This window comes from Sceloporus occidentalis, unplaced genomic scaffold (assembly GCF_023333645.1).
Source record: "Sceloporus occidentalis isolate IW3139 unplaced genomic scaffold, rSceOcc1.0.p SCAF_190, whole genome shotgun sequence".
In the NCBI taxonomy this organism is placed as follows: Eukaryota; Metazoa; Chordata; class Lepidosauria; order Squamata; family Phrynosomatidae; genus Sceloporus; species Sceloporus occidentalis.
In genome coordinates, this window is record NW_028317170.1 from 216,003 (window position 1) to 238,869 (window position 22,867).

Consider the following 22,867-nt stretch of genomic DNA (forward strand, 5'->3'; position numbering starts at 1 on the left):
ATAAAAAATGTTATTTGCGACTTTAAAGTTACTTTGGATTTGGCTTCACCTATAGCTGGGAAAGGGAGAGCACACGATGCGCACTATACATGTTCATACGTGTGCAAAACATGCGTGAAGTATGTGGTATGTGTGACGCGCATGCAGTTAAATGTCAGGAATACGTCCTTTTTTAACCTTTTTAGTGCTGGACAGTGATATCCCCCCCCCCCCCCCCACTGGCTTCAAAGAGAAAAAAGACTAATTGTCTGATTCGCAGCTCGGCTAAAACGGCAGCTTCGACAGCAACTGAAAGTAAAGAGAAAGTTATCGATGAAACATCCCTGGCATTACTCTGACCCACCGTCCCTCCTGCCCACCATTCCTCCATCCCATCATTACTCTGACCCACCGTCCCTCCTGCCCACCATTCCTCCATCCCATCATTACTCTGACCCACCGTCCCTCCTGCCCACCATTCCTCCATCCCATCATTACTCTGACCCACCGTCCCTCCTGCCCACCATTCCTCCATCCCATCATTACTCTGACCCACCGTCCCTCCTGCCCACCATTCCTCCATCCCATCATTACTCTGACCCACCGTTCCCTCTGACCCACCGTCCCTCCATCCCATCATTACTCTGACCCACCGTCCCTCCTGCCCACCATTCCTCCATCCCATCATTACTCTGACCCACCGTCCCTCCTGCCCACCATTCCTCCATCCCATCATTACTCTGACCCACCGTCCCTCCTGCCCACCATTCCTCCATCCCATCATTACTCTGACCCACCGTCCCTCCTGCCCACCATTCCTCCATCCCATCATTACTCTGACCCACCGTCCCTCCTGCCCACCATTCCTCCATCCCATCATTACTCTGACCCACCGTCCCTCCTGCCCACCGTCCCTCCATCCCATCATTAATCTGACCCACCATTCCCTCTGACCCACCGTCCCTCCATCCCATCATTACTCTGACCCAGCATTTTTCCAGTCTACTCTTCCTCCTGCCCATTATTCCTTCAGCCCATCATCCCTCCTGCCCACCATTCCCCCATACGATCATTCTACTGTCCCATCATTCTTCCAATCCACTCTCTCTCTCCTGCTCCCATTCTTTCTGCTCTCCATTCTACCTGCCCTCTATTCCTCCAACTCACCATTTTTCTGACTCACCATTTTCCCAACCCCACCATATCTCCTGTCCACCATTTCTCGACCCTATCGTTACTCCGACCCACCATTCATGTCCTTCAAGGAGACAAAACCTTTTTTTTTGTGTTGGCTCTTTGACTTTCCATCCCTTTGGCCCTTGGTTCTAATCTTTACTGACCCCCCGTCGGTCCCCGGCGCACATAAAACCCACATCGTCTTCTTCATGAATCCACAGGTGGGAAACGCCTCACATTCAGAACAGTTACAGTCACCGGAACGCTTTCCAAACCGTTGTATATGCCGTAAGTTTACAAACCTGAAACAACCGGGTGCTTTATCCCCGCGTATCGAATGCAAATCTCATTACTTCGTCTTATCTGAATGGAGCTGTTCTGTGTTCTTCAAAGGTTCCTCTATTTTCCGTAGTTTTAAATCTTTCATCAAGCGCTTTCCAGTTAAATCATTGGAGTAAAACCTTTTGCTTTAAAGCATTGGTTGAATCGCGCATGCGCTAACCGATAAAACACAAATGGACACGAGGAGAACAATGCTATAAAAATGACTTCTTCTTCCTCCAGGGAGCCGCCGCGATCCCCGTGAGCTCATGCGTTACACGAGGGATAATGGTGATTAATGATGAGCTGTTGTGGACCTCCTGACCACTGATGGTGCCACGTGACACTCGCGTTCCCATCAAAGCGTGATTGGCGCGGGGTAACCGTTATATTCTATCACATATACCTTATTAATGTATATCACGTCTCACGATCTCTGAATTAACTAACGCGGCGAGCTCTGAGAAACCACTTCAAATGACAAAAGTGCCTTTTTGGAATGGATTCCTCGGTTCGGAGCCTAGAATAACACTCAGGATGATGACTGTGGCTTTGGCCAGGACTCCGGCAGCGCTGCCGTTAGGTGTGGGTGAGGATATGCAGGGCGTCTCATTACAGGCTGCCGACCAGAAATATACATTTAGATAAAACGCTCTGGTTTAGCTCAGAATCCAGCCTGGCGGAGACTCAGAGGCTCCGGGGCCGACCCGCTCCGCATTTCTGGGAAGAAGTGAACTTGGGTCTGAGTCACTCGCAGGACGAGATTACAAATAAGCAAAAATAGCGTGACATCATAATATCGGATAATATCGGATTCGCTACAAACGTTACCAACCGCCCAGGTATTATTCAGAAACAACGTATCATTCTTAAAACGTGGTGAAAAGCATCAGATAGTAAGTATCCGGCTGTTTAAAGAACAAGGACAACAAATTCTACCTATCATCCAAATTAACGGCAATTAATACTCAAAATGGGTTAAAATAACCCATAAAAGTACAGTTTTAAGATAAGCGTTACATTATGGGCCCCCTGCTGAGATCCGAGGGTAAATGTATCATTATTATTCTTTGGGAACAAAATTTCTAAAAATAAGACCCCTTTGAATGACAGATGAAGAGACTGGGGGGTGGGGGGCAGATACATGGGGTAGTTTCACCCTTCTGCTCCAAAACATTAACCCTTTCCAGAATATTTTGTAAAAGCCAGCATTGTGCCCCCCCCCATACCAGAACAGCCCCGGAGGGAAAGAATTGGACAGAGGGGCCCCATGAATGTAGTGCGGACGAGGTACCCATGGTCAAGCCGGTTTAAGGGGTTAAGGCATGACTAAGCGGAAATTTTAGCACGGAAGGAGTTAAGTTTGGAGGCACGTGCAGGGCCAGAGGGGAGGGGGTAATTACCCTCCCTGGGGGATATATAAGGAAGGGTCGTGGCCTATAGGGGCAATTATTTTCAAAGAGATTTTTCCCGCCCATCCCTCCCCTAATTTTTGGCTCTGCCGGGTACTCTGGTTTGGTTAAGCTGGTACGGTGCAGGAGTTAACCATCTAGGTATGGTTACTTGTGGTGCACAGAGGTGTAAGTGCAGGACACTCCAGGGGCAGGCGCCTCTGTGAATCGTAAGGTCATGTGACTGCCGCGCTAGGGGACGCCGGCAGTTCCAGCAGAGATACAGGTGGCCACGCCCATACCAGCAGGCTATTAATTTGGTTATTAATGGTTACAATTGGTTATGTTGTCTTTCGTTTTGACAATAATTATTGATATATGTTGTGTCAAATTTGTTGTGTTTATAATATTTGACACTTTATGACATATTAATAAAGGTTGAGTGTCGCGGTGCTGAAGTGTTTAAGTCCGCACCGCGGACAAATAATTCCATTCTGACGTTAATAAAATTTTGAAATAAAGAAGTGTCTCTTGTTTTATTTGTGAAAGAGGTACCGAAACTGGACGCTACTTCATTCATGTATTTTCATCTATAAGTTACTTAAAAATTAAATCAATGCATTGGAAAAATACGTTTTCTTAACTGAGCTCCTGGAATTCGGATCGATGGCAGCGTCAGGCGCGTCACGCGTTAAAAGTCGAGGATTTGTGTGTTTTTTGTTTGCAAAACTAACATTTTCTTACTATGTCATTTATAACCATGAGTTTCAAGGACAGAGATGACACAAAGCAAGTCCTCAGACTCGGGTCTTCGATTCCTTATTCCGCCTGCGCACGTTCAGGATCAGAGATCGGCGATGAGTCAGGTTTTAATTTAGTTTCATCATATTTCCCCCCAAAAAACCTTTTAAAAAAAAAAAAGAAAAAAAGGATACTGCCACATCGGTCCGAGAGAAGAAGAAGTCTTTAGCTGAAGATGAGACCCTTTACTGGACCAGAATGTGGATGCTGCCGGAGCCACTGGAATATTGGGGATAATCTGCCTTATTTTATTTTATCTTTTGCCCCCAAAAAAAAAAAAAAAAAGTTAAAAATTATATTTGGGACAGTGGCAATGAAAAGGTTAAAAAAACACCCAAAAAATACTGAGAAAGGGAGCTGGTATTAATATCTTGAAGTGGTCTGCATCGCACAAGGTCAAAAAGAGGGGTTTTTTTTATAGGTTCTGATAAATCAAGTTCTTTTTCTGCCATAACTTGCGCGACTTGCTCTGTAATGGCGACCGGCATTGTGTCGGAAAAAGAAACGCGCGAACGGGAGAAAAATGATAAAAAAGGGTAGAATGGCCGAGCCCTACGAGCAAAATCCTCCACAATACCCGGCAGAGAATGAATAGAAAAGCAGAACGGCGGCGTAGCGAGGTCGGAATCGGTTATATGTATTTTCCTTTTTTTTTAAGTTAATAACATGAGAACTCGGTGAAAGGGGCATTCCATTATTCAGAAAAGTAGTTAAAAGGCTTTTCCTTTGTGAACGGACCTTGGAAATGGCTTCGCCGCTAAGGGCAGAACATTAACGGTCTTTGTCACTCTCAGGCGCAGCTTTACGGGTAATAAACTCCCCAATTCAAAAAAAGAAAAAAAATAGAAAAAAAAATAAACGTTATCTTCTTTACCCCGGGGAAGTCGTAGAGGGGCAAGTTCACCTAAATTCGCCAGCATGCACCTGACGTCACATTCCTTATCAATGGATCATTAGCAACTGGCGCAGGACTCTGGAGAGCGAAATCTCTATATTTTTTATATATATATATTTCAATTCCATGGCGGAAAACCTGTACTAAAAATTACACATAATATAAAAACATATTTTTCTCTTTGACATTCTGTTTTAAGAGAAGAGGTTAAGTTGCTTTATATTATTTTCTATGTTGGCCCAATAGAAGGCGTCGAGTTTAATTTGGTCCAAAACCCCCCCAACATTTGTTACTCTGTACCCAAAAATATGTGAGTATTAAAGGTAATATTTTACAGGAATTCCAAATGATTTATATTAAAACTTTAACCTCATTAGACAAAAGGTCAATAAATCTGTTGATATGAAACGTTAAGATGTCAGCGGTGTCAGACAAGTGTCTGTTAAAAGGAGAAATTAAGCACATAATGTCTCCTTTAATTAAAAACACACATTCAGGGGCGGGGGGCAGGTCAGACACGTTCTTAGTCTGTGGGGGTAAATAGTGAATATATCGAGTAGCCCAGGGGACGCAGTACATCACGAGGGCTGTGTTTTTAAGGAACGGCCCCTGATTGAAGCTTCTGTCCCCAGAATCGACCACATAAAACATTACAAAACTCATTGTTTTTATTGATGAATGTTTTTGAACATAATAAATAATATATTGGTTGTATGGAATGTTACGTTATTATTACCCGAAGCTCATGGGTTAAGGAAATAAGGTGGAGGTTTCTGCCCTCTTGGCTGGTGGGGAGTCCTGGGTCTGTTATTTGTTTATTTAACCCCGTCTAGGGGGAGTTTGGCTCACTTACTACCCATAAGCATTTCACAGGTTAATAAATCTCCTGCAGGGAATATAAAGTCATCGTTAGTTAATTTGCATCTTAACGACCCGGCCACTATGGCAGCTGTGTGCTTCTTTTAAATCGTTGCATCCTCTCCTGCACGGGGGCTTCATAGTTTTCCCCCACACCATATCTCGGCTTGTCCGGGTCATGGGGTAACACTTTGAACCTGGGGCGGTTCTTGGTCCTGCTGGCTACTTGTCCTCATTTGACTGCCATTACCTGCCTCGTCTGCATTGCTGCCCCCACTCAGGGTATTTCCACCTGCAGCCACGAGTAACGATCACCTGTACCTGTTACCTGTTTATACAGGTGATAGGGTGCCTGATTTCAATGGGAGTGCTTTCCTGTTACCACCTCCTCCCATCCACTCCAACTCGCTCCCATCCACTCCCATCCACTCCAACTCCTTCCCATCCGCTCCCATCCACTGCCATCCACTCCAACCCGCTCCCATCCACTCCCATCCACTCCAACCCGCTCCCATCCACTCCAACTCCTTCCCATCCGCTCCCATCCGCTCCCATCCACTCCAACTCCTTCCCATCCGCTCCCATCCACTCCCATCCACTCCAACCCGCTCCCATCCGCTCCCATCAACTCCCATCCACTCCAACCCGCTCCCATCCGCTCCCATCAACTCCAACTCCTTCCCATCCACTCCCATCCACTCTCATCCACTCCCATCCACTCCAACCCCTTCCCATCCACTCCCATCCACTCCAACCTGCTCCCATCCACTCCCATCTGCTCCCATCCACTCCAACCCTCTCCCATCCACTCCAACCCGCTCCCATCCACTCCAACCTGCTCCCATCCGCTCCCATCCACTCCAACCTGCTCCCATCCGCTCCCATCCACTCCAACCTGCTCCCATCCGGTCCCATCCACTCCCATCCACTCCAACCTGCTCCCATCCACTCCACCCCGCTCCCATCCGCTCTGCATTCGTTTCTAACCCGAGGTCACTCGGTTTGCCCATCCTGTAGGTAAAGCAGCTGCTTCCCGGTAACGCTGTTGATTTCTCGGAATGAGCGCTCTGCGCCGCGTCTGTTTTATTAACATAACATTTGTCAGACGCGTACCCGTTAGGGATGATGTCAGACGCGTACCCGTTAGGGATGATGTCAGACGCGTACCCGTTAGGGATGATGTCAGATGCGTACCCGTTAGGGATGATGTCAGACATGTAGCTTCTGGTTAGAAAGCTGTGCAGCGTCCTCGGGCGACGTTCCGATTATTCGCCTCCTATTTTATTTATGAAGGCAGCGCCGCGTAAAAGCGGGCACACTCATCTAAATGGCGAGCGGGTGTTCGGAGGGGTTTGGCGCAGGATTCCGCCGCGTGTTTGAATACCGTGTTTATCTCGGCGTTTATCCTTCTGTGTAAAAAAAACGCAGCCGGCTGAACGAGGGGATCCCGCTGAGAGGTTAAAGTTTTGGCCGGCAGCAAGCGGAGAAATCCAGACTCTGGGATCCCCTGCTGTGCTAATCCTCCGAGCCGCGCATGGCTGCATTCGTACATACAGAAGCTCCGCTCGGCGGGCCTGATACTGATTATACGTCGCAAAACCCCACGGCGCGCTACTCCTGTCCCAACACCCAGCGTCCGCTCCCCATCTTATCCGTCCTCGCTTACAGAAGCCAGAGAGAGCGCCAGGCGTTTTACGAGGGCAGATGCAACATGATCGAAAAATGAGGAGAATTTGTTGGTATTCACTGCATTATTCTCACAGGAATGGTTGTGAATGCACAGAGCAGACTCCCAGCAGAGTTGGTAGGGGCGGGGAAAACTGCACAGAAGTTATACTTAATACATACAGAATGGGCAGAACAGAAGATAATGCTAATTATTGATCTATATAGCGCCGTCATATTCAAACTCCAACAACGTATCTGTGATCCGGGTTAAAGTTAGGCGTCGTCATGGTGATCCGCCATGTGTATGCGTTCAGCAAAAACCGCTTTATAGGAAACTTATAGGTGAAAAAACAAACAAATGATTAGAGTCTGAGTGACAGTAACTGGAGGCAGGCGTAACAGTCTGACCCCCCCGGGACACCCCCGGAAACCCGCCATCGTTTCATCGGGCACGGGGATCGCGTTCGTTACCGCCAGCCCGATCCGCTGAAACTGTTAAAACTCGCCAGAATCATCTTTCTCGGCCAAATATGTCGGCGTTGCTTCCGCGTCCCTCACTGCGTGAAATAAATAACTTTTACGACGCGATACATTATATCAGCGCTGAAACATCCCCGTAAAGTAGGAGGAGCTAATTACGCATCGCAAATTCATTAAAAACTCTTAAGTTGCTAATTTTACCGATCAGTCGGCTCACAGTTACCAGTTACAAAAAAAAAAAAAAATGCTACCCCCCCGAAAAAAAAACAACCGCAATCTTCCGACATCACAAATAAACGGCGTTCCATAATTTATTAAGCAGCGATGACATTAAACCCGCACCCTTCCGGAACGTTCTGGGTATTTACATTTCATTAATCCGCACTAAGGCTTTGTTAAGCGAGAGGCTCTCTGCGTAAATTGATTCCCCGTCTCGTGCGATTTGTCGCCGGCGCTCAGCAGGACGCTGTGTCTACATCCAGAAAAGCAGATCCGTGCTGCCGGCGCCGCTGATTAAAGAACGCGCCGCGCGCCGCCTCATCCCACAATTATTCCTCTCGTCAATCAATCGGCAGGAAGGGCTTTTATATCATAGTGACGGCTGGCGGTGCGTCGGGGAAGGGGGTGCCGATTCCATGGCGGGCTGTCCGTTGGGAAGGGGCATCGACCCCCCTATTTGTTCCGCTTTCTACCCCCCCCTTACATGTTTCTATTGTGTGGTTCATAATCAGGCTCACACGTTTGTATTCGGATACATGGCGGCTAAACGTACACGAAGACGCACAACACAAAGAATCTTCGCTTCTTCTCGTTCGTCTTCATTTTCGTGTCGCGCCCGCCATTTCCTGACAGAGGAGGCAGGACATTGATTAAGGGAGCCTGTATTATGTATAGTTAGATCAGCAAGCCGGCCCCCTGTATAATGTATAGATAAATCAGTGACCGGCCCCTGTATAATGTATAGATAAATCAGTGACTGGCCCCTATATAATGTATAGATAAATCAGTGAGCCGGCCCCCTGTATAATGTATAGATAAATCAGTGACCGGCCCCTGTATAATGTATAGTTAAATCAGTGACCGGCCCCCTGTATAATGTATAGATAAATCTGTGACCGGCCCCCTGTATAATGTATAGATAAATCAGTGACCGGCCCCTGTATAATGTATAGTTAAATCAGTGACCGGCCCCCTGTATAATGTATAGATAAATCAGTGACCGGTCCCTGTATAATGTATAGATAAATCAGCGAGCCGGCCCCTGTATAATGTATAGATAAATCAGTGACTGGCCCCTGTATAATGTATAGATAAATCAGTGACCGACCCCTGTATAATGTATAGATAAATCAGTGACCGGCCCCCTGTATAATGTATAGATAAATCAGTGACCGGCCCCTGTATAATGTATAGATAAATCAGTGACCAGCCCCTGTATAATGTACAGATAAATCCGTGACCGGCCCCTGTATAATGTATAGATAAATCAGTGACCGGCCCCGGGGGCGAGAGTCACAGAGAGGAGACGCCGCGCGTGGAGAGCCGGCCGAGGGTTCTGTTTATTATATTTATCTACTTTCTTAATGTTACATTTAAACTTATTTATTAAAAAAATATTTAGCTGATACTTTTTGTTATTTATTAACATGAAAGAAACTTTTTTTCCTGCTAATAATCTGCATTCCTGAGGCCTTCGGATACATTTACCATTTCTTGAGTTTTGTTGCAGTTTTTGTTGTCGTCAGGGAGGGGGGGCAGTTGGGTATTAAACATGCGCGGGATAGACATACGGCTCCTGAATCTAAGACGAGACCAACGACTGATTAAGGTTTGAGTCGTTACAGCAGGAGAAACGGCAACTAGACGGGGGGCCGATGGGGCCGATCTGCCGGCAGGTTCTGGGTTTCTGTGGAACGTGTTCCTGGTGATGAGCCCTGACCTGTATAGGTAAAGAATAGATAGTTTATTGATGCCTCTCTCCTCGGGATAATTATCGTTCCCTTCCCTGCAGAGATAAAGCTGATTACAAAATAAAACCCGAAAATGTAAATTGCTGGATTTATTATTTACAGCACTAAGTGTGTTAACCTTATATTTATGAATGTGGGCATTATTTTAAAGTTATTTTTATGTTATTTTATGGATTTCTATTTTCCACCTCTAATATATAACCAACGCGCAGCCACAGCATTTCATGCAACTTCCCCTCCGTTTCCCACGATCCCTCAGAATCAGAATCCTCCAGTCAGCCCGAGCAGGAAGTTGTAAACCGCTTCCTATTCTCTCCCCGCCCATCAGCCCGAGCAGGAAGTTGTAAACCGCTTCCTGTTCTCTCCCTCCCATCAGCCAGAGCAGGAAGTTGTAAACCGCTTCCTATTCTCTCCCTCCCATCAGCCCGAGCAGGAAGTTGTAAGCCGCTTCCTGTTCTCTCCCTCCTGTCAGCCCGAGCAGGAAGTTGGAAGCCGCTTCCTGTTCTCTCCCTCCCGTCAGCCCGAGCAGGAAGTTGGAAGCCGCTTCCTGTTCTCTCCCCGCGGTGTTTTAGCGGACGGCGCATGAGCCTCTAGCGCTAGAGATTGTTTCTGGCCGCGCAGGTCGCTCCGTAACGCTATTATCACAGATATCTCAGGGCGACGGGCGATTTATACCCTGTGACGGGGCAGCGAGATATCGGCTCCCGCATTCAGCAGGAGGAGGGGGTAACAGAGGGGGTTTTATATAAAAAAACACAATGAATACATCGTATATAATTATAATAATTAGAACTAAAGATTGTTCCCCGGATTGAACGTCACAATGTAACCCTCACCTTGTCACAGCGATTGCGTTTATAATTAAATACAGCGTTCTGTGCCCTATTTTCTCCCCTTTGGCTCCGTATAATCTGCTCGTTGCCGACGGCCGGCGCTTTGCTTCGGGTATCGATCGTCTGATCGCGGGGAACGTTCACTTTGCATAAAAATAAATCAAATGTTTAAAACAGCATTTCTCTTTCTTTCTTTTTTCTTCTTTTCTGCAAATTCTGGGCGTTTGCGGAGGAATCTTTGGCTGGTGGCGATTCTAGAAATAGATGTGCTGATAGGATATTGTACTTTGGAGACAAACCCTATTGATTTGAGCTTCTCTTTTTTTTTTTTTCCTCCCCAGCTGCGTCGAGTGCGTTCTGATATCTCAGCGAGTTACCTCTGCGTTGTGCTGAAGATTTTGGCTGACCTCTTGTGGCAACATTTCCCTCCGATTTCCCCCACTCCCTAAATGATCGCTGCATTAATTGCGGCTTTTACAGTCTTTTATTCCCGCTGTCAGCGCTTTCCGCCTCTTGAATATATCATAAAAAAAGGGAAAAGAACAGAAAAGTAGAATCCGTTACATGGAAGAAGAAAGTAAATGTAAATGAATTCCATATTTTCCGCCATCTCCGCGGACGCCGTGAAGGTCGCAGCTGTTGTACATATTGCAAGGTAAGAATTCCTGATAAAAACAATGAGGTAAGCGATAATCCGCCGGAAGGAGAGGGGAAATTTAGCAGGAAAAGCAGGTATTTTATAAAAGGAAAGTATTAAAAAAGTATCATTTATAACATTAGTTATAACACTAAATTATCGATTTATATAGCGCCGTCATATACTGCAGCGATGTATGATGTGGAAACGGGGCATCAACCCCCCCCCCGGGATGGGTAAATCTATTTTGTCATACAGGGGCTATGAGCCAATATGTGGCTTTCTAGCCAATGGCGTCAGAGGGTCACTAAAATCACATGGATTCCACGATTTAAAGTAAAAGTCCCCATTTTTGCCCCAATTTTCCATTATTTCTTTAACGCCACAGAGTCATTCTCTGACTTACATTAAATCTCCCGTCCCCGGATAGAAGGATAATTATTTGGGAATCTCCGCAAAGACTGGGAATTTTCCCGCATGCCGTCTCACCGGGGAGGCACCGCCGAGCGGCAGATTCAGGTCCAAATATTCGTTATCCATTATTTCATTCGCTCGTCCGTTTTGGTGACTCGCCTCACCCTTCCTCTCTGTAACTCAATCGCTGGGAACTTGGCCAATATTTCTGGGATGTCGTCCAAGAGTCAATAATAAAGCTTGTTACATTTTATTGGAGTGAGATGAGGAAAATACATTGTTTAAAAAATGTAGGTAATGAGATTACAGGTGAGTTGAGGAGGGGAGGAAAAAAGTGGGGGTAAAAAAAAAACAAAAAGGGGACGGAAAAAAAGGAGAAAAGAAAGATGGAAAGAGAGAGAAAGAGAGACAAAGAAGGAAAGAGAGAGATAAGAAAGGAGAAGGACAGATGATAATTTATAGACTTTTCAGCGGCTTTATCTAAACTAAACGGATGCCATAAATTTACTGATTCCAGGTATAGAAAAATCAAATTCAGATTAAAAATACATAGCTAGTAACCAAATAAACACGCCGGCGAGTAAGAGCGCGATCAGAAAAGCAACACTTACATTTTTATGGTAAACCGCATTGTCAGCGACTCATCGGAAAAAAAAAATGGAAATGTGTGCTGTTTGATTTAATAAAAAATGTGTTTTTATAAACTAAATAGATTTTCCACATCGCCGGGGATAACAGAAAAGGTTTGTAAGGCGTTCCCGGAATCGCGCTTTTCTAAGTGTTTTGTGCGTCTGCTGACTGCGTGAACGCAGCAAGGGGCCGCTAACTAAACGGCGCGGGATGACATATTTCTTAAGTAGACAGAAGAACAAGTGACTGGAAATCGCAGGCAGAATGTGACGCTCTGACGGTTTCCATGACGACGCTCCTTTTATCTCTGTGTCTATTGCTTATAAGTATTGAAATTGGTAAAGTGCATGAAGGATTTAGACATTTTGGTGCTTTTTATGGATTTTTTCTTTCTGTTTTTTTAATGTTAAGGTTTTTTCCTGGCGGTCAGTTATGGATCTTAAGGATATTATTAGGAATTTAGTTTAATTTAGATCTAAAACAAGTATTCATGGCAAACAATCCCATCTGCCCCCCCTCTGACATATATATATATATATATATATATATATATATATATACTGTATACGGTTTATGAATAAATATATATATAAATGTATTTTCAATAAACGGCAATCATTTAGCAAACAATACACACTGGCAACCTGTGATTACAGATATCTCTTTTGGTGCTTGCAATCAGGTGTAATCAGGTGTGACGTTATTTTACCACATTCAAAAAAATGTACATTTAATGGATGTTAATAAACAGGGGCCGGTCACTGATTTATCTATACATTATACAGGGGCCGGTCACTGATTTATCTATACATTATACAGGGGCCGGCCACTGATTTATCTATACATTATACAGGGGCCGGCTCACTGATTTATCTATACATTATACAGGGGCTGACTCTGCGATTTATCTATACATTATACAGGGGCCGGTCACTGATATAGCTATACATTATACAGGGGCCGGCTCACGGATTTATCTATACATTATACAGGGGGCCGGTCACTGATTTATCTATACATTATACAGGGCCTGGTCACTGATTTATCTATACACTATACAGGGGGCCGGTCACTGATTTATCTATACATTATACAGGGGGCCGGTCACTGATTTATCTATACATTATACAGGGGCCGGTCACTGATTTAACTATACATTATACAGGGGGCCGGTCACTGATTTATCTATACATTATACAGGGGCCGGCTCGCTGATTTATCTATACATTATACAGGGGCCGGTCACTGATTTATCTATACATTATACAGGGGCCGGACGCCGATTTATCTATACATTATACAGGGCCCGGTCACTGATTTATCTATACATTATACAGGGGGCCGGTCACTGATTTATCTATACATTATACAGGGGGCCGGTCACTGATTTATCTATACATTATACAGGGCCGGGAAGGAATTGAACGCTGGAATTGGAAATCTTAAGAACATTAATCTGCAAATTGCATTTCAGAGAATACTCTTTAGTTTGAAACGAAAAATCCGCAGAACCAGAGAATTCCTGTAAGAAAGACGCGGATCCCGTGATTTCTACGCAAGTCACGAAATGCAACAAGATGCAGAATTCTGAGTCGGGATCTAACAGAACAAACAGAAAAAAACCCCAAGAAGGAACTTTCCGTAAGGAGAGAGAAGAGCGGAGCCGCCGGCCCCGGGTTGTGGAGGGTTTGGAACTGAATTATATTCTCCTGATAACAGAGAAGGGGGCCGGAGACGCTCGCCAATGACTCTGAAAATTGCTTCCGTGTATTGAAAGCGGCCGCCTGCGCCGCGCGTCCGTAATTGGATTCTTTGGGCTTATCTTAAAAAAATCCCCTATAATAAAAGTAACTAAACAGCAAATAATGAACTTTGTTTTCTTCTCTCCGTCGGCTGAATGCAATTTTAGATACAAATGACGGCAGAAACGACTACTTTACAGAAAAACAAAAAACCCCAAATCAGCTGAATGAAGATGGATTTCGTGGCGTCAGATCATCAAATGATTCACAGAAACCTAAAAACAGACTAAACGTGAAAAAAAACGGCAAAAATTACATTAAAGGAATGAAAACACAAATTAGTGATGACGTTTTAAAGATCTCTCGCAATTTAAAGGGCCGAATGAAATGGGGGCCAAGTAGCGGTTTTTGGTAATTTGACTCAGACTAGTAGTTTGTAACACAGTAATTTTGGTTGAAAAAAGACAGAAATCCATCAACGTTGCTTCAAGTTTGATGCAAAATAACTCAAAATAAAACATATTTGCGATCTAAAAATTAATTTATTTAAAACAGCAAGTTATAAAAGTTCTATGAATCCCTGGGAACTCTCAAGGTTTGCCCCAATCTCAGGGGTAAAGGGGCAGATTGTCAGGGTCACACCGTCTGGACTCCTTTCTATCCTATGAGTTATTTCTCTCCTATTGTTATGTTGCTGATTATGTTGCTTTATAAAGATAAATGTGCAGCGCTATGGAATATGGCGGCGCTATATACATTAACGCATAATATTTATAAAAAAAGACCACTTTTTGCCAAAATATTGCCTCATCTCTTGTCCATTACAATGTGATATATTGATATGGGGGCTCGTGTTGGATACGGTTTAATTCATTTATTTTAAGAAGATATTATTTGTAACCAATAACTCGTTACACGGAACAAAGCGAAACGTTTCCAACAATTTACTGATTTTTAGAAAAGGCCAAGACTCCGAAATCACTAATTTCGCAGAATTATTAATATATATTAGCGTCTCCTCCGTAGACTGGTAATGCAATCAAAAATATATGAACGGGGCTAATTAAATCATTAATATCTGAGCCGACCCCCCCCGCACTCCCCCCGGCACACGCATCCAATCGCTGGCGGACCCCCGCGGGAAGCCGAATCGTGTCACTCACTCCCCAGCTCCGCCGCGATTTCCTCAAATTAATGTCATTCCCTTTTTACTAATCGAAGAAGAAACGGGATTATTAGTTACGTTACCTGAACAAAAGACTTTTTATTCATTATCGGGGAGAAAAGACTGGAAATGACTCCATAAGTGCTTTTGTTTAATAACGCTGATTTAATGGAACTCTGTAAATTGTAGACACTTTTTTATTATTATTATAACGCATGTCAGTAGTAATAATAATAATAATAATAATAATAACAGCTAACATTTAACTTATATTTTTTGCATAAAAAAAAATCTGGAAAAAAAAATTATCACTCCTGTTAAAAATCCATTAATTCAGAATATCAGCTACAGCCAGCAGTTTATCGGAAAGAAGGTAACTCAAACCTTAATCAGTCGTTGGTCTCGTCTTAGATTCAGGAGCCGTATGTCTATCCCATGCATGTTTAATACCCTCACTGTATTACCCTCTACCACCTCTACTGGGAGGCTGCTCCGTGTCCCTGTCTCACATTCCACAGCACCTTTTCTTGTCTTGCCTCCTCGTCAGCTTCTCCTGTTTTGCATCTTGAATCAGTCTGTTTTATTCTAGATTCTAGGAGAACTTTCGCAAAAGGGCGGAGCCATGGGGGGCAGCCTCTAACCTGTTTCTCCAATCGGGAGCGGGCTGAGCAGAGGGTCCACCTTCTCGCAGAAGCGCTCCGGGGAGGCCTGCATAATGGAACTGATACCGGGGAGAAGCCGATAACAAGAGGCATGGACACAAAAGCGGTCAGCGGAGAAGGTAGGGAGACATTGAAAGAGACCGTGAGAGAGCGTGAGAGTGTATGAGAGTGTGAGAGAATGTGAGAGAGCGTGAGAGTGTATGAGAGTGTGAGAGAATGTGAGAGAGCGTGAGAGTGTATGAGAGTGTGAGAGAATGTGAGAGAGCGTGAGAGTGTATGAGAGTGTGAGAGAATGTGAGAGAGCGTGAGAGTGTATGAGAGTGTGAGAGAATGTGAGAGAGCGTGAGAATGAATAAGGGTCAGTGACAACGAATTTCGCTTCCAAATTGAAAAATCTCTCCGACTTTCCTCCACACTGCCTCTCATCTGATCCCCTCCCCCGCAGCTGTCACTCCTGACATAATACCCCTGCGTCCCTGGATGTCTGATCTGTGAATAAACTCAGTCGAGCCAGTCAGCTTCAAAGAGATCCAGAAGATCGAGCGAGATCCCCAAAACCCATGCCACTGATCAACTTCTTCAATACCCTAAATGCGGCCAGCAGCGCAGGAGGCTCTGGAGCTGCAGATTCTACTCAAGGTCAGCGATTGTATTCTCGTTGCTATTAGTTACAGGTAAATGGTTCATATTGTAGCATGCATTGTTTGTTGGCCTCATGGCCGCCCCTTAAATTTCACCGGATAAAAATTAATTTATTTTTATAAGGCTTTCAAACAGCACCGGAAACTTTAAAGCCTCAGCCGGGGTCCCGATATCTGAAACCAAAACCAAAAATATAATCCTGAAAGAAGTGAAGAAACTTCCAGAAACTTCCATCCCAGACGCTTCCTCCGAATGGCTCTAATGAGCGGATCTGGAATGGATGTCCGTCTGGAGAGGGAGCACGAGTGGGATCTCTCAGGTCCATAAAAGCCTCCCGGAATGCAGCTGGGGGGGGGTATGGTGGGGGGGCATAAATCTTCCCGTTCACTGCATTGTTTTCTAATTAATTGCCCCTCTTCAATCAATGTCTTAATTAAAAGCCAATTCACCCGGGCATCGATCCGGCTCGGGAACGGTTGGGAATGAAGTGCTACCGAGGAATCGGAAGTGAAAAGAATTAGATGAAGGAGGCGTTACCGCGACGACAGTTTATTAAAACATTGATTTTCTTTTTATTCATTCTTACACCCGCTCAAATCAATGGCGAGATGCAGATCGGCGGCTATCAGCAGATGGCGGGAGATTTCGCTTGGATATGAAGATGAGGGAATAAAGCATCCATTCGGAGAAACTTGCCAGTAAAGCGGCTTCCGCGGTCACCTGTTTAGTTTGTCCCGGCCCAAATCCTTGTTTCCTCCCCTGATGCCCACTTTCCTTTTCTGGTGCCCATCTCCCCCCCCCCGATACCCCTCTATGCTCTCCTGACACCCCTCTCTCCTCCCCTGATGCCCCGCTTCCCTCCCTTGATGTCCCTCTCTCCTTTCTTGTGACCCCTCTTCCTTCCTTGAAGCCCCTCTCTCCTTCCCTGATGCCCCTCTCACCCCCCTGATGCCCCCTCTCTCCTCCCCTGATGCCCCTCTTTTCTAGGAGGTCAGAATGTTTGCGGGGTATGAGGGTATCGCAGGGTTCTACAGCCCTAAAAGCCCCGATAATGTGTATAGAAACAGCAGGAAACGGCTTTATAAATTAAACGGGGGAAATAAACCCCATTATTCTTCTTCTAAATGCCCCCCTCAGCCACGCCTCTAACCCCACGCGCAGCACATTTAGTGCGTCATTCTCTAGGATTTTCACTTTTCCGGCTACCGATTAATAAACGGGGCTGATGGAATTAAGACAGCTTTTCTCTGAAGCCGTAGGCGATACCCCAGGGGGGCAAACGCAGATACAGGGTGGATTTATACCGTTATAGATCCAAGATACCAGGTGTGGCAAAAGGGTAACTTCTGCCTCTCATGGGGGGGTTAGTTGCCCCAGTGTACGCCCCTTTGCTCCGTTTGACATTATTAGTTCTGCGCGTTCTACATGCGCGATGACATTAACTTCGATGCTTCCTATTAATCTGCGTCGGTTATCAGAAGGACTCCTCAGACCGGACTCATTACCGCTCGCTGGGATCTGCGGTGCGTCCGCCGGAGCCTTTGATTCGCGTTCTTCCTCCCCCGTCATTATCTCGCAGACGCGTTGCGTGATGAAGCCCGTTCACTCCGTACATCTTGCATGCGCGGCACCGGCTCTGCGGCAACGCCTGGAAACCAGACCCAAACGGAGCGCGAGCGACACCAGAGCGCCGTGTATCTGAGGAGGTTAACGCCGATTATGGAGTCCCCGACTCACTAATCTCCGCTCAGTCCCTCCGAATACCGGGAGAACGCGATTTAACGGGATCAGCCGGCTCGGCGTGGAGCTCCCGGCATCCAATCGATCGCTTCCACCGCAAAACGGGATTATTAGCATTTTTTATAAACCAGAGTTAAAAAGTTTAGCATCTAATTTATTTTAATAAGCGCCGGCCGAGTCGCTACTTCCGAAAAAATAAAGAAGAAGAAAAAGAAAAAAAACCTCTAAACTGGAACGAAACTAAGAAAAAAAATCCATGATTTATTTTTTTTATTTTTTTATTTTTTTTGAATAATGAATAAATTAACCAAACGGCTGTTTCTTAAAAAAAAATAAAAAAATATATATATACTGCGTCGAGGAAAAAAATTACGTTTCTTTTCTAACTAAACGAGATGATTGACAAGAGCGCGCCGCGCCACCAGGGCGGTCTCACGAATATTTAACCCATCGCTTCGAAAACCAAGAAAACGAAAAGAATTAGAAAATCGGGATTGGAGGGAATCACTTAAATAGATAATGGGATTTAACAAACGGCGGGCGGAAGAAAGTTTTACTTTACTGAAAGAGTAGTAGATACGTGGAACTGTATCCCAGCAGAGATGGCAGAGGTTAACGCAGTGAGGGCATTTAAACATGTATGCGATAGGCATGCGGCTCCTGAATAATATTCATGGCAAAGCTTCAATTTGTGTGGATCTCGGTGGCTTAATAATATTTAACCCTTTGTGATTATGTGCAAAAAACCCCCCAAAAATGGCTTCTTCAGAAGAATTCTAATTGGTGGCTGAGGGTTATGGGAGTGGGATATCCCGTCTGTGTTTATCCACCTTTTCACGTCTGTGCCGGATAGGTGGATAAATCAGCCGCCGTCCCCATCTGACGCTTCCATCTGTTCCTTATTAGAGATATTTACTTTTAACGCGATTGTCAATATTTGCGTTTATTTATTCGCAGATCGGTAAAACTTCCAGTCTGCTGCCGACTTCATCCAATCTCAGAAACGCTAAGCGCCTGGGTGCCGGTTATTACTTCACCGGATCCCGCGTCTCGTCAACTCTTATGTCGCCCACAACAGCCGGAGACGAACGTTCCGCCTCTGATACATTCTAACTCTCCCGAGTCCCTTCGACCATTCCTAAGGATCTTAAACAAACATTCATCAATTCTACACCGAGTTTCGGCACCACGCCGAGCGATAGAGGGGACTTAGCTCTCCTAGCCCTATTATTACACCACCCACCTCACTAGACCTCTCGAGTGGTCAGTTGGGGCACTTAAACCCTGAGTGGTGCTTGAAGAGTCCTCGGGTTACAAACACTCTACAATCCTGACCAAACGGGACTCGTGGAGATTGAAGCTCATCTTGAGGCATCTTGAGTTTTAACCTGGTGGTTTTTTGATGGATCGCTGACTCCCCAAGAGGCAGAGTTCTCCTCCCAGCAGAGGTGGTAGAGGGTAATACAGTGAGGATATTAAACATGCGCGGGATAGACATACGGCTCCTGAATCTAAGACAAGACCAACGACTGATTAAGGTTTGAGTCTTTACAGCAGGAGAAACGGGCCACTAGACAGGGGCCGGATGGGGCCGATCTGCTGGCAGGTTTCTAGGTATTAGAATTTGCTTGTGAAGTCCCCGTCCTTATTATTTGCTGTCTGTTGCTTTTGTATCGACAGACGTATTCATTCATATTTCACCGTTCCGGGGCCGAGAAGGGCTGGGTCCTCTTAACGGGACGTTCTACCCCGTGGTTTCCAATACCCCCTCAGCTGATACCCTGATGCAGAGAAAACGGGGCTTGAGAGGTCGCTTCTGTGATTGATAACGTTTTACTGACACGGGAAAGGCCGGCGGTTTATTAGCGGCAGAATAATTCACCTGCAAAGGTCACCCCGTAATTCCGCTGCTTTCCACGCAGCCAAAGTATGATTTATAGATTTACGAGGCTCCATTACTGTAAAGCGGCTCGCGCATGACTTTGGCATTTCATGTAATTTGTTTACATGGCCTGCCGGCAATTAAAGTCGGGACTCTTTCAATAGAACAACACGAAGCTGCGGCCGTCGGGGAGCAGAGGGTGAAGTCGGGATTAGACGTCTCTTCTACGATACAAAATAATTATCCTGATTTTAGGAACATGCCGGAAAAAGTTCCCCATTTCCTCTCAGCTATTAGCTGTTCTATGACACGTAGGAAGTGACATCATCAGGACAACGTGGCTGGAAAGGCATTTCTCCCCACGTTTCAAATGGCCAGATATGGGCAATTTTGTTTTAGAGGGTGTGGTTAGAGGCGTGGCCGGGGTGGGACATTTAGAAGAAGAATAATGGGGTTTTATTTACCCCGTTTAGTTTATAAAGCCGTTCCCTGCTGTTTCTATACACATTATCGGGGCTTTTAGGGCTGTAGAACCCTGCGATCCCCTCATACCCAGCAAACATTCTGACCTCCTGGAAAAGAGGGGCATCAGGGGAGGAGAGAGGGGTATCAGATGTTTGAGGCCCAAAGAAGGACCGGGTGACTCTTTATTATTGGTAAAATAATAGAAATCTTTGATTAAAGGGCCCACCTGGTCACCCAACCACCGCTAATGTTTACTTCACGCGGTATCCGGCGCTTGTCCCTGATTGGCCCACCCCTTTGAATTCAGAAACGGCGAGAGACGTTCGCTCTTTGAGCCGGCTCTCAAGGGGTTAAACCAAATTAGACTCGTCAACATCCTTTCCCATGAATTAGACAAATTTACTAAAGAAATCGACTCATCGCCGAGCCGCGGGAAAATGCTAGCGACGGGACGAGGAAGAAAAATAAAATGGATTTTAATTGCGTATCGAGTGAAAAATTGTCCTGATGCAGGATTAGAATGGGCCGAGTTGGCCAGGTGAAAGTCGTGTAAATTGAAAAGGCTTATTTACTTAAAAGTTGAAATTTGGCCCCAAAGCAAGACAATGGAAAGGCTCGCAGATCTGGTGTAATTGCAGCAATTTTTGGTGCATTTGGAGGCAGAAGGAGGTTTACTGAACTCTATTTGGTTTTATTTTAATTCACTAATTCCTCTTTTTGGACAGAAAGTCCATTTTACGAAATGATTTAATGGATCCACATCTGCCGCAGAATAAATTGCACCGCAGACTATGCTGATTGATTATAATAACTTCTAATCGCGTATTATAATTACACCGCGTTCGGGATACTCGGGGAGATGAAGTCTTTATGGAACGCGGCTGCATTCGGAAGCGGCTTCAGCAAACATTTCAAGAATTCGGATGCCCCTAGAAATATATTCTACAAGAAAAAAAAAGTATTTAAAAAAATTCTACAGGAAAAAAAAAAGTATTTAAAAAAATTCTACAAGAAAAAAAAAAATATTTAAAAAAAATAGAAATAAAAGTTAATTAAGGCAGTTTTTCCACTCATTTCCATGCGTGTGATTGGCGTGTTATGCTTACAGGCGGTGTTGGCGGCCACTGATGTAAATCATGGAAGCCATGTGAAGTATAATTATAAATGTTAGTTTTCCTAATTGTTTTGATAATGAACGCTATAATGGTTCCAAGGCTCACAAGGGTAGTAGATACTTGGAATAGATTTCCAGCGGAGGCAGTACAGGCAAACTTGATCCATAATTGCATTAATTGCTATGATGGTTTAATAAAAAATAGGCAGAAACTGTTTCAGAAGATTTTTTCAGTTTTTATAGCAACAACCTATCAGTGCCTGCCTTTATGTCACATGGCAATTAAAAGTTCCCGGTAAAAAATATGAGTGAGGCAAAAATGTGAATGATTGAAGAATTATTTCTGGGGGTGGTTTGGGCATTTAAAAGGACTCGGAATTGTGTTTTTAATGCTGCACTTATATATAACTGTGATTTTTAGCTGCGTAAGTGGAACAGTAGCTTTAATAAGTGAACATTGATTTAAAAACACAATTTTCCTTGTCTATGATCTATGTATTTATGTAACAGAATGGGAAATCTTCTTTCAAGGAATAATATCTTTTTTTTAGGGAAAAATGAAGCAAACTTTAACATTTTATTACATTTCTTCATGTTCAAGAATATCCAGAAATTTATATTATGTCTTTTTTTTTTGGAACTATTACAATAAAATATTTTATTAAAAAATGTCTTCCAAAAAAGAAGCTTATCACCTGAAAATGCCGTCATATTAATGAATAAATCCCGCATGGCATCTACGGTTCTAATCATGTCCCATAAACCATAGATTAATGTGGAATTTCTGCATTATCACCCACAAACGCGGCACATTACCTCGCTATACTCATTATATGACGGATACGTTTATTATCAGAATCTAATGACCCTTCTATAATGAAACAATGAAATAATGATTGCGAACGTAGAACACATTCGTTTTTCTTTTGCCAGCTACGCCATGTAGCTTTCTCCTTTTTTTATTTTTTTTAACTAATTTTATTGGTAAAATAAAACTAAAATTATTAAAATTAGAATAAAAGTAAAATGAAAATGAAATTATATATATAAAAAAAAAAATCTTATTACAAATGATACTGTATCTGGATTCCTTGATTAGTTGCTCGTTCCCTCCTTCCCGGCTTCTTGCCTACAATGTACCGCTCGCTCCCGCCACTTTCTCTCCTCTAAGAGGAGGTTTGGCCTCCACCACACCCCGTGTCCATATATTACTCACACCAAATCCCCATTCCCAGTGTGAGTTTGACCCGGAGTCTCCTAGTGAACCAGCCACCAGGTCACCATCCTCTTTCTCTGGACGGGGGGGTGCAGTGTTTGGTCCCCTCACTAACCCACCTACTTTCCCTCCTGTTACCTATCCTATTGACTATGTGCGGCTAACCCCGCCTTCACATGCAGCTAG